The sequence below is a fragment of the Pelodiscus sinensis genome, unplaced genomic scaffold (genome assembly GCF_049634645.1).
Source record: "Pelodiscus sinensis isolate JC-2024 unplaced genomic scaffold, ASM4963464v1 ctg56, whole genome shotgun sequence".
Classification (NCBI taxonomy): Eukaryota; Metazoa; Chordata; order Testudines; family Trionychidae; genus Pelodiscus; species Pelodiscus sinensis.
The window spans coordinates 773,302-782,566 of record NW_027465934.1 but is presented as its reverse complement, the minus strand read 5'-3'; the positions used below and the strand labels follow the sequence as shown (position 1 = coordinate 782,566).

Here is a 9,265-nt window from a genome sequence, read left to right as displayed (position 1 = left end):
CTAACCCTAACCCTAACCCTAACCCTAACCCTAACCCTAACCCTAACCCTAACCCTAACCCTAACCCTAACCCTAACCCTAACCCTAACCCTAACCCTAACCCTAACCCTAACCCTAACCCTAACCCTAACCCTAACCCTAACCCTAACCCTAACCCTAACCCTAACCCTAACCCTAACCCTAACCCTAACCCTAACCCTAACCCTAACCCTAACCCTAACCCTAACCCTAACCCTAACCCTAACCCTAACCCTAACCCTAACCCTAACCCTAACCCTAACCCTAACCCTAACCCTAACCCTAACCCTAACCCTAACCCTAACCCTAACCCTAACCCTAACCCTAACCCTAACCCTAACCCTAACCCTAACCCTAACCCTAACCCTAACCCTAACCCTAACCCTAACCCTAACCCTAACCCTAACCCTAACCCTAACCCTAACCCTAACCCTAACCCTAACCCTAACCCTAACCCTAACCCTAACCCTAACCCTAACCCTAACCCTAACCCTAACCCTAACCCTAACCCTAACCCTAACCCTAACCCTAACCCTAACCCTAACCCTAACCCTAACCCTAACCCTAACCCTAACCCTAACCCTAACCCTAACCCTAACCCTAACCCTAACCCTAACCCTAACCCTAACCCTAACCCTAACCCTAACCCTAACCCTAACCCTAACCCTAACCCTAACCCTAACCCTAACCCTAACCCTAACCCTAACCCTAACCCTAACCCTAACCCTAACCCTAACCCTAACCCTAACCCTAACCCTAACCCTAACCCTAACCCTAACCCTAACCCTAACCCTAACCCTAACCCTAACCCTAACCCTAACCCTAACCCTAACCCTAACCCTAACCCTAACCCTAACCCTAACCCTAACCCTAACCCTAACCCTAACCCTAACCCTAACCCTAACCCTAACCCTAACCCTAACCCTAACCCTAACCCTAACCCTAACCCTAACCCTAACCCTAACCCTAACCCTAACCCTAACCCTAAAGCCCAAACCCTAAAGCCCAAACCCTAAAGCCCAAACCCTAAAGCCCAAACCCTAAAGCCCAAACCCTAAAGCCCAAACCCTAAAGCCCAAACCCTAAAGCCCAAACCCTAAAGCCCAAACCCTAAAGCCCAAACCCTAAAGCCCAAACCCTAAAGCCCAAACCCTAAAGCCCAAACCCTAAAGCCCAAACCCTAAAGCCCAAACCCTAAAGCCCAAACCCTAAAGCCCAAACCCTAAAGCCCAAACCCTAAAGCCCAAACCCTAAAGCCCAAACCCTAAAGCCCAAACCCTAAAGCCCAAACCCTAAAGCCCAAACCCTAAAGCCCAAACCCTAAAGCCCAAACCCTAAAGCCCAAACCCTAAAGCCCAAACCCTAAAGCCCAAACCCTAAAGCCCAAACCCTAAAGCCCAAACCCTAAAGCCCAAACCCTAAAGCCCAAACCCTAAAGCCCAAACCCTAAAGCCCAAACCCTAAAGCCCAAACCCTAAAGCCCAAACCCTAAAGCCCAAACCCTAAAGCCCAAACCCTAAAGCCCAAACCCTAAAGCCCAAACCCTAAAGCCCAAACCCTAAAGCCCAAACCCTAAAGCCCAAACCCTAAAGCCCAAACCCTAAAGCCCAAACCCTAAAGCCCAAACCCTAAAGCCCAAACCCTAAAGCCCAAACCCTAAAGCCCAAACCCTAAAGCCCAAACCCTAAAGCCCAAACCCTAAAGCCCAAACCCTAAAGCCCAAACCCTAAAGCCCAAACCCTAAAGCCCAAACCCTAAAGCCCAAACCCTAAAGCCCAAACCCTAAAGCCCAAACCCTAAAGCCCAAACCCTAAAGCCCAAACCCTAAAGCCCAAACCCTAAAGCCCAAACCCTAAAGCCCAAACCCTAAAGCCCAAACCCTAAAGCCCAAACCCTAAAGCCCAAACCCTAAAGCCCAAACCCTAAAGCCCAAACCCTAAAGCCCAAACCCTAAAGCCCAAACCCTAAAGCCCAAACCCTAAAGCCCAAACCCTAAAGCCCAAACCCTAAAGCCCAAACCCTAAAGCCCAAACCCTAAAGCCCAAACCCTAAAGCCCAAACCCTAAAGCCCAAACCCTAAAGCCCAAACCCTAAAGCCCAAACCCTAAAGCCCAAACCCTAAAGCCCAAACCCTAAAGCCCAAACCCTAAAGCCCAAACCCTAAAGCCCAAACCCTAAAGCCCAAACCCTAAAGCCCAAACCCTAAAGCCCAAACCCTAAAGCCCAAACCCTAAAGCCCAAACCCTAAAGCCCAAACCCTAAAGCCCAAACCCTAAAGCCCAAACCCTAAAGCCCAAACCCTAAAGCCCAAACCCTAAAGCCCAAACCCTAAAGCCCAAACCCTAAAGCCCAAACCCTAAAGCCCAAACCCTAAAGCCCAAACCCTAAAGCCCAAACCCTAAAGCCCAAACCCTAAAGCCCAAACCCTAAAGCCCAAACCCTAAAGCCCAAACCCTAAAGCCCAAACCCTAAAGCCCAAACCCTAAAGCCCAAACCCTAAAGCCCAAACCCTAAAGCCCAAACCCTAAAGCCCAAACCCTAAAGCCCAAACCCTAAAGCCCAAACCCTAAAGCCCAAACCCTAAAGCCCAAACCCTAAAGCCCAAACCCTAAAGCCCAAACCCTAAAGCCCAAACCCTAAAGCCCAAACCCTAAAGCCCAAACCCTAAAGCCCAAACCCTAAAGCCCAAGATAGGTTTTGCTGGGTCTACAAACCACCTTTTCTACAGACCCAGGCTCAGGTCTTTCCAGGCTACAGAGAATGACACCACAACAGGATTTCACATCAAGTTTATTTGGCACCAAATGGCTTCCTTTTACAGCAACAGCTTACACATTTTGGACTGTGACCAATACTGGACAAGTCTATGACATGAACGATAATAATGTTCCATTTTCAGACTCTTACATGACATGGTGAACATACACTGCAAGCAATACCTTCTCATATCAAAACCTCTCCTCTACAATATCTTGGCCCACATCTCTAGCCTTTGTGATCCAGAGTCGACCACGTGTCGCCTGGCAAACGGCCGGCATGGTTCCTCCTTAGCACCGTCTTGTCAAAAAAGTTAAGTCAAAGACTGTCCGGGACAGTCCCAACCCTGGTGCAGTGCAGCGAAACAGCCAGAAGGCTGACAGTTGAAAAAAAGTCAGCCTTGCGGCTGTTTGACTGCACTGCATCAGGGTTTATCATCACTGCAGTGATGATGTACTTTATGACTTGGATGACAAAATGAGTCATCTCACCAAGACTCAAACTACACCTTACACTCTTAGAAATACAGCACTTACAATACACTTCAAATGCATGACAATACATCAAATGATACAGCACTCCAATACACTTCAAATGCAAGACAATACATCAAATGATACAGCACTCCAAAACACTTCAAATGCCGAACAATACATCAAATAATAAAACACTCCAAAACAAAAAACACATACTGCACATTACAGTGCCCTCTCATTACTTTGATGGCTAAAACGCACAAAATAACCACCAACTTCATTAATTTTGGCTTTTTGGTACATGAACTTGACATATCTACCAATTGGGACTGTGAAAATATTAACAATGCCAACTCAGAACTTTGGTACTAGCCATCAAGACAAGAGGACACTGCAAATCACAAAGCAAGAAATACACAAACTCCACATCTTCCAAACAAAGGCATGCCAAATTCTTCTCCGGCCACGTAGAAATGTTCAGATCGCACCAAAGAGGAAGACTTCCTAGAGAAAGACAAAACAATTGTCACGGTTAATGCCCGTACGACAAACTCGAGCCGCTTCCAAAACACACACATATACGGTGTAGTGCAAGTGAATTTCCCCAGTGACATGCACCCGGTGAAATACATTTTCCCGAGCAAAATGCACAGCTCGCACAACCCCTGATCAGAACCATACTTAACTTGGAAATCTGAAAGCAAATCCGATGCAAACTCTACATCTTCAAAACCGGCAAAGACACACCAAACTGTTCTCTGATAATGGAGAAATCTTCAGATGGTACCGATGGAGAACGCTTCCTATGGAAATGAAAAACAATTCATACAGTTAAGGCCTGTACAACAAAACACAAACCACCTCAGCTTGCAAAAGGGCTCTATACAATCTAGCACAGGTAAACTTCCCCAGCGACATGCACCCAGTGAAATACAAAAACACAACAAAACTCCTGATCGAGGACCGTACTTAACTTGAGAATCTGAAAGCAAATCTTCCGAACTGGCAAAGACGAGCCAAACTCTTCTCCGCTTACGGAGAAATCTTTAGGGCACACCGACAGGGAACGCTTCCTATGAAAATGAAAAACAATTCTCACGGTTAAGGCACACACGACAAATGCAAACTACCTCGGCTTCGAAAACGTGCATATGTGCAACATAGCGCAGGTGAATTTCCCCAAGTGACATGCACCCAGTGAACCACATTGCTAAACTCAGAGCACACACGACAAAATCCAACCGCTGATCGAGAACCATACTTAACTTGAGAATGTGAAATGAAATCCTATGTAAACTCTACATCTTCAAAAATGGCAAAATCACACGGAACTCTTCTCCGCTCACAGAGAAATCTTCAGATCGTGACGATGAAGAACACTTCCTATTGAAATGAAAAACAATTCTCACAGTTAAGGCACGTACAAACACAAACCTTCACTTCCAAAACACACACGTGCTACGTTATGTATGTGAATTTCCCCAGTGACATGCACCCACTGAACCACATTTCCCAAGTGAAATGCAGAGCGCACACACACACACACACACACCCCAAAACCAAACCCCTGATCGGGACCATACTTAACTTGCAAATCTGAAAGCGAATCCGATGCAATCTCTTCATCTTCCAAACCGGCAAACACACGCCAAACTCTTCTCCGGTCATGGCAAAATCTTGATATCACACCGACGGGGAACGCTTCCTATGGAAATGAAAAACAATTCTCACGGTTAAGGCACACACGACAAACACAAACTACCTCAGCTTCAAAAACGCACATATGTGCAACATAGCGCAGGTGAATTTCCCCAAGTGACATGCACCCGATGAACCACATTGCTCAACTGAAACTCAGCATGCACGACAAAATCCAACCGCTGATCAAGAACCGTACTTAACTTGAGAATGTGAAATCGAATCCTATGTAAACTCTACATCTTCAAAAATGGCAAAATCACACGAAACTCTTCTCCGTTCAGAGAAATCTTCAGACCGTGACAATGAAGAACGCTTCCTATTGAAATGAAAAACAATTCTCACAGTTAAGGCACATACAAACGCAAACCTTCACTTCCAAAACACACACGTGCTATGTTATGTATGTGAATTTTCCCAGTGACATGCACCCGGTGAACCACATTTCCCAAGTGAAATGCAGAGCGCGCACAACAAACAAAACCCCTGATCGGGACCGTACTTAACTTGAGAAGCGGAAAGCAAATCTTCCAAACTGGCAAAGACGAGTCAAACTCTTCTTCGCTCACAGACAAATCTTCAGAGTGCACCGACCCAGAACGCTTCCTATGGAAATGAAAAACAATTCTCACAGTTAAGGCACGTACAAACACAAACCTTCGCTTCCAAAACACACACGTGCTACGTTATGTATGTGAATTTTCCCAGTGACATGCACCCGGTGAACCACATTTCCCAAGTGAAAGGCAGAGCGCGCACAACAAACAAAACCCCATCGGGACCGTACTTAACTTGCAAATCTGAAAGCGAATCTTATGCAAACTCTTCATCTTCCAAACCGGCAAAGACACACCAAACTCTTCTCCGGTCATGGCAAAATCTTGACATCGCACCGACGGGGAACGCTTCCTATGGAAATGGAAAACAATTCTCACGTTTAAGGCACATACAACAAATGCAAACCTTTGCTTCCAAAAAACCCACGTGAATTTTCCCAGTGACGTGCGCCCGGTGAACCATGTTTCCCCAAGTGAAACGCAGAGCGCGTGCGACAAACAAACATCCCGATCGATGGCCGTACTTAACTTGCAAATGTAAAATCAAATCCACTTCCATGAGGGAAAAAATTCCCCCGCTCGCCCACTGCATCGCTGGTTTTCCAAATTAGATATCTTCTGGAGGCAGAACCTACAACGATAACAAAAATTGAACGTGACAAACAGCCTGTGCGTTAAAGACTATTGTAAGCCAGTTACATTTATGGAAATGGCATCTATTTCAACATGACTCTGTCCCATTCCCCCACAAACCCTTAAATAACTACATCGAGAATCGCATGTCACGAGACCCCTCGCCACGCTAGTATCACGATGATCCCCCCCCCACGCACGTTCCACACAGCCCTCCTCGCCGTTATTCCCATGCTGCCGATAATACCGACGAATCTCCACGCCTATATCGCACATCTGCGATCCGTTCGAAGAAAATGACAAAACTCGACACGTTCGATCGTACGGGACAACGACCACGCTGATGACCCGACGACGGCACGCCACCTTAGACGCGACGACGGGCGTGGAAAAATGGCATCCGAGTTGGCTAATTACATAAGTTGAGAACCCTTTCGCAATTAGCCCGCCTCACCTAATGCGGCAAAGGCCACGTTCCTATCGTCGAGGCTGCACTCAAAGCTCTAACTTAACACTTACCTCACGGACGCCACCAGTTATGCCGCTTCTGCTTGCGTCTCCATTGCTGCAAACCGCGTGGACCGAATGGGATGGACTCGCCGTGTCTCGTTCCCTCGGCTCTGTACTCGAATCCTCCTGTGGCACGTCAACAACAAATTCCGCATTATCGCTAAAAGCAACGATGCTATGTTAACGCTCTCCGTTTGCTAAAATAACCGAGAGCCCGAGACCCCCCTGACGCATTTGTATCTATGACAAAGATGCAACTTACTTCCTGAACGTAGCCCTCCACATTTCCCACCCCGCTGGGGCCTCTCGCTAGCTAGGACGCTCGCATCTGCCTCAGAAAACCACAACTGCATATAGAACCAAAGACAGAGATAGTGGTGATCGCTTCTGCAAACCCAGTGCATCTCTAGTGACATTGTTGCATAAATTGCTAGTTTCGTCCCCTGCAGGCTAGTTCAATTTGCGTCAAGAAGAGAGTCACGCTTTCAGGCTGGGTCCAACGCTATTTTATTGTTTGCAAACAAATTGGGCCAAGGAGCTCGGTGCTCAAAGCAAGGTCGACCTCGAGCATTGCCTGAGCTGAAACTTTTATAGATTTCACATTCCTTCTGGTCAGCGTGTCGCAATGTGATTGGTCACTGCAAGTTTACTCAGTTCCCTGGCAGAAAGTTTAGCAGCTTCTAAGACATACGCAATCGGCTAAATGATACCTGCTGTTTCAAGCTTAAGCAATGGAGGGGAAGAAGCACACTTAGTTTTTACTACAACATGCACATCGCTCTCTCGGGAAAAATACTCACCTCCTCCGTATGACGACCCCCCCCCGCTCCCATCCCTCTTGACAATAGCCACGTGTGACAGGACTTCCGTTCCTAAACAATGAACCTCAGCCTCACAAATCCTTCTGACCGTCCGACTCTCGGAAAGACACTTAACTTTGATGTCCCCTCCTGCTCTCGAGGTCTTCTTTTCCTTTGTCTACACGCCATCGCTCTCGTACGTCGTCGTCCCTCGGTCAGTGACGTCTTCCCGGACGAATGAATGAATGGTCACGATCCTCCGTGGAACATGACGACCGGCATCCGCATCCGGTACCGTTCTTGGCCATGAGCAAACTTCAACCACCTACTGCTTCATTAACAAAAGACATTTCTTTTACAAAGTACACTCCCCGTGCCCCGCTGCCGCACCCTCTCCCCCTCGATCGCTTTTGAGGACACGGAAAATGGCTATGCTTCTACATACTCCTGCTGATCCTCCCTCTCTCGCTACCACAGTAGCCCATCGTTAACTAAGATGCTCTCGTGCTCTGCAGAAAACCGACACCCGGAAGAGGATGAAAGAAAAAAGTAGCGGTGACCGATTATGCAAGCCCAGTGCAGTGTAACAGACAGGAAACTGAGAGTGGAGCATCTCTAGCTACAGATGGGTCACTGGCCCAGAAACACCCTTTCCTCCAGAGGAAATGCATGGTCCCTTCCTACAATGACCTTCCACCCGCATGCCTATCCTACTCCCGTTAGCGACAGTCACCATTTAGAGAGCTTCTGTACAAAAACAAGAAGACGCGACTGCAGGAATGCTTTTTGTCATCAAACCCTTTGGCAGATACTTAACTAGGACAATTTGACAGGCATTTCCCCTCTCGATGTCTTGTTCCCCTTGGTAGTCGAGGACTCACGGACCTACGGCACTACGAGAAAAATGCATAAAAATATTCACACGTCTTGAAAAATGACAACACCGATCCGTACAAAATTGGACGATACTTGCAAATGCAAATAAAACCCAACTGCAAACCTGATTGATTCATTGTACTCGTGGGGCTTTAGATGACTGAACGTGAAAAAAAAGGAAAAAAATATAGCTGAAGTTAGCAGAGAGAACTTGCATTACACATTACAGTAGTCTCAGAGCAGCCCCTGCCTAACTCAGCCAGAAAATTGCTATGCTTCTGCAGCAGACACTCTAGAAATCCTATCGATGCTAATGATGTGTGTTTTGCAGAATGGCTATTGGAAACAATTCCCTGTATCATCTTCCCACATGCATTAAATACACTACAAATAACATAAAATGCAATTAAATCACAATACAAAAATGAGAACAGAAGAATGGTACTTTAACCAAAAATACAGCCCAGCGTTACCCAATATCAACACTCACCATGATCGTAGGAGTACACCTCCTCAAAGCAACCCAAAGCTGAATGACTCCCTGGGCCTAGATGCCCAGCTTAAATGCTACCATAAGCTCCGCCCCTCAATATCCCAGCATGCCTTGCAGGCCAAAGGAAGGTATAAATGCAGACTCATAGGCCACAGACTCCCTTTACTTCATTTCTACATTAGCAGCGGCAAGAGCAGCTCGTGCTGAAGCATTTATCATCTGTTCTCCTAACAAATACTAATCTCCACAGACTCAAACTCTGTGACCAGGTGAGGCTACAGTCACCCCCCTTTCTGGGGGCAAGGTTTTCCTTTTAGGAACCTGAAATAGGGTTTCTCAGGGCGTACATAGCTACTGGGTGCTGAAATAGCTACTTTAGATGTAGTGAAGAGGGTGTTTGAACTGGAGTATATGCAGAGTGTAGGAAACATTACTTGGCTGGTGCCA

The 9,265-nt window shown here is 46.9% G+C and overlaps 1 long non-coding RNA gene across 5 annotated transcripts; it reads right to left on the bottom strand.

Moving 5' to 3' along the window:
- Positions 1-2,791: 2,791 nt before the first annotated feature.
- LOC142825185 (uncharacterized) lies at positions 2,792-7,776 on the bottom strand. Of its 5 annotated transcripts, none has more exons than XR_012899641.1 (3): positions 6,659-7,776; positions 3,938-6,137; positions 2,792-3,755 (listed from the first exon to the last, which is right to left on the bottom strand). It is a non-coding gene; the product is annotated as an uncharacterized LOC142825185 (long non-coding RNA). The 5 variants fall into 5 exon arrangements; XR_012899643.1 differs by having other exon boundaries at positions 2,792-4,324; positions 4,518-6,137; XR_012899642.1 differs by having other exon boundaries at positions 2,792-5,268; positions 5,457-6,137.
- Positions 7,777-9,265: the final 1,489 nt, after the last annotated feature.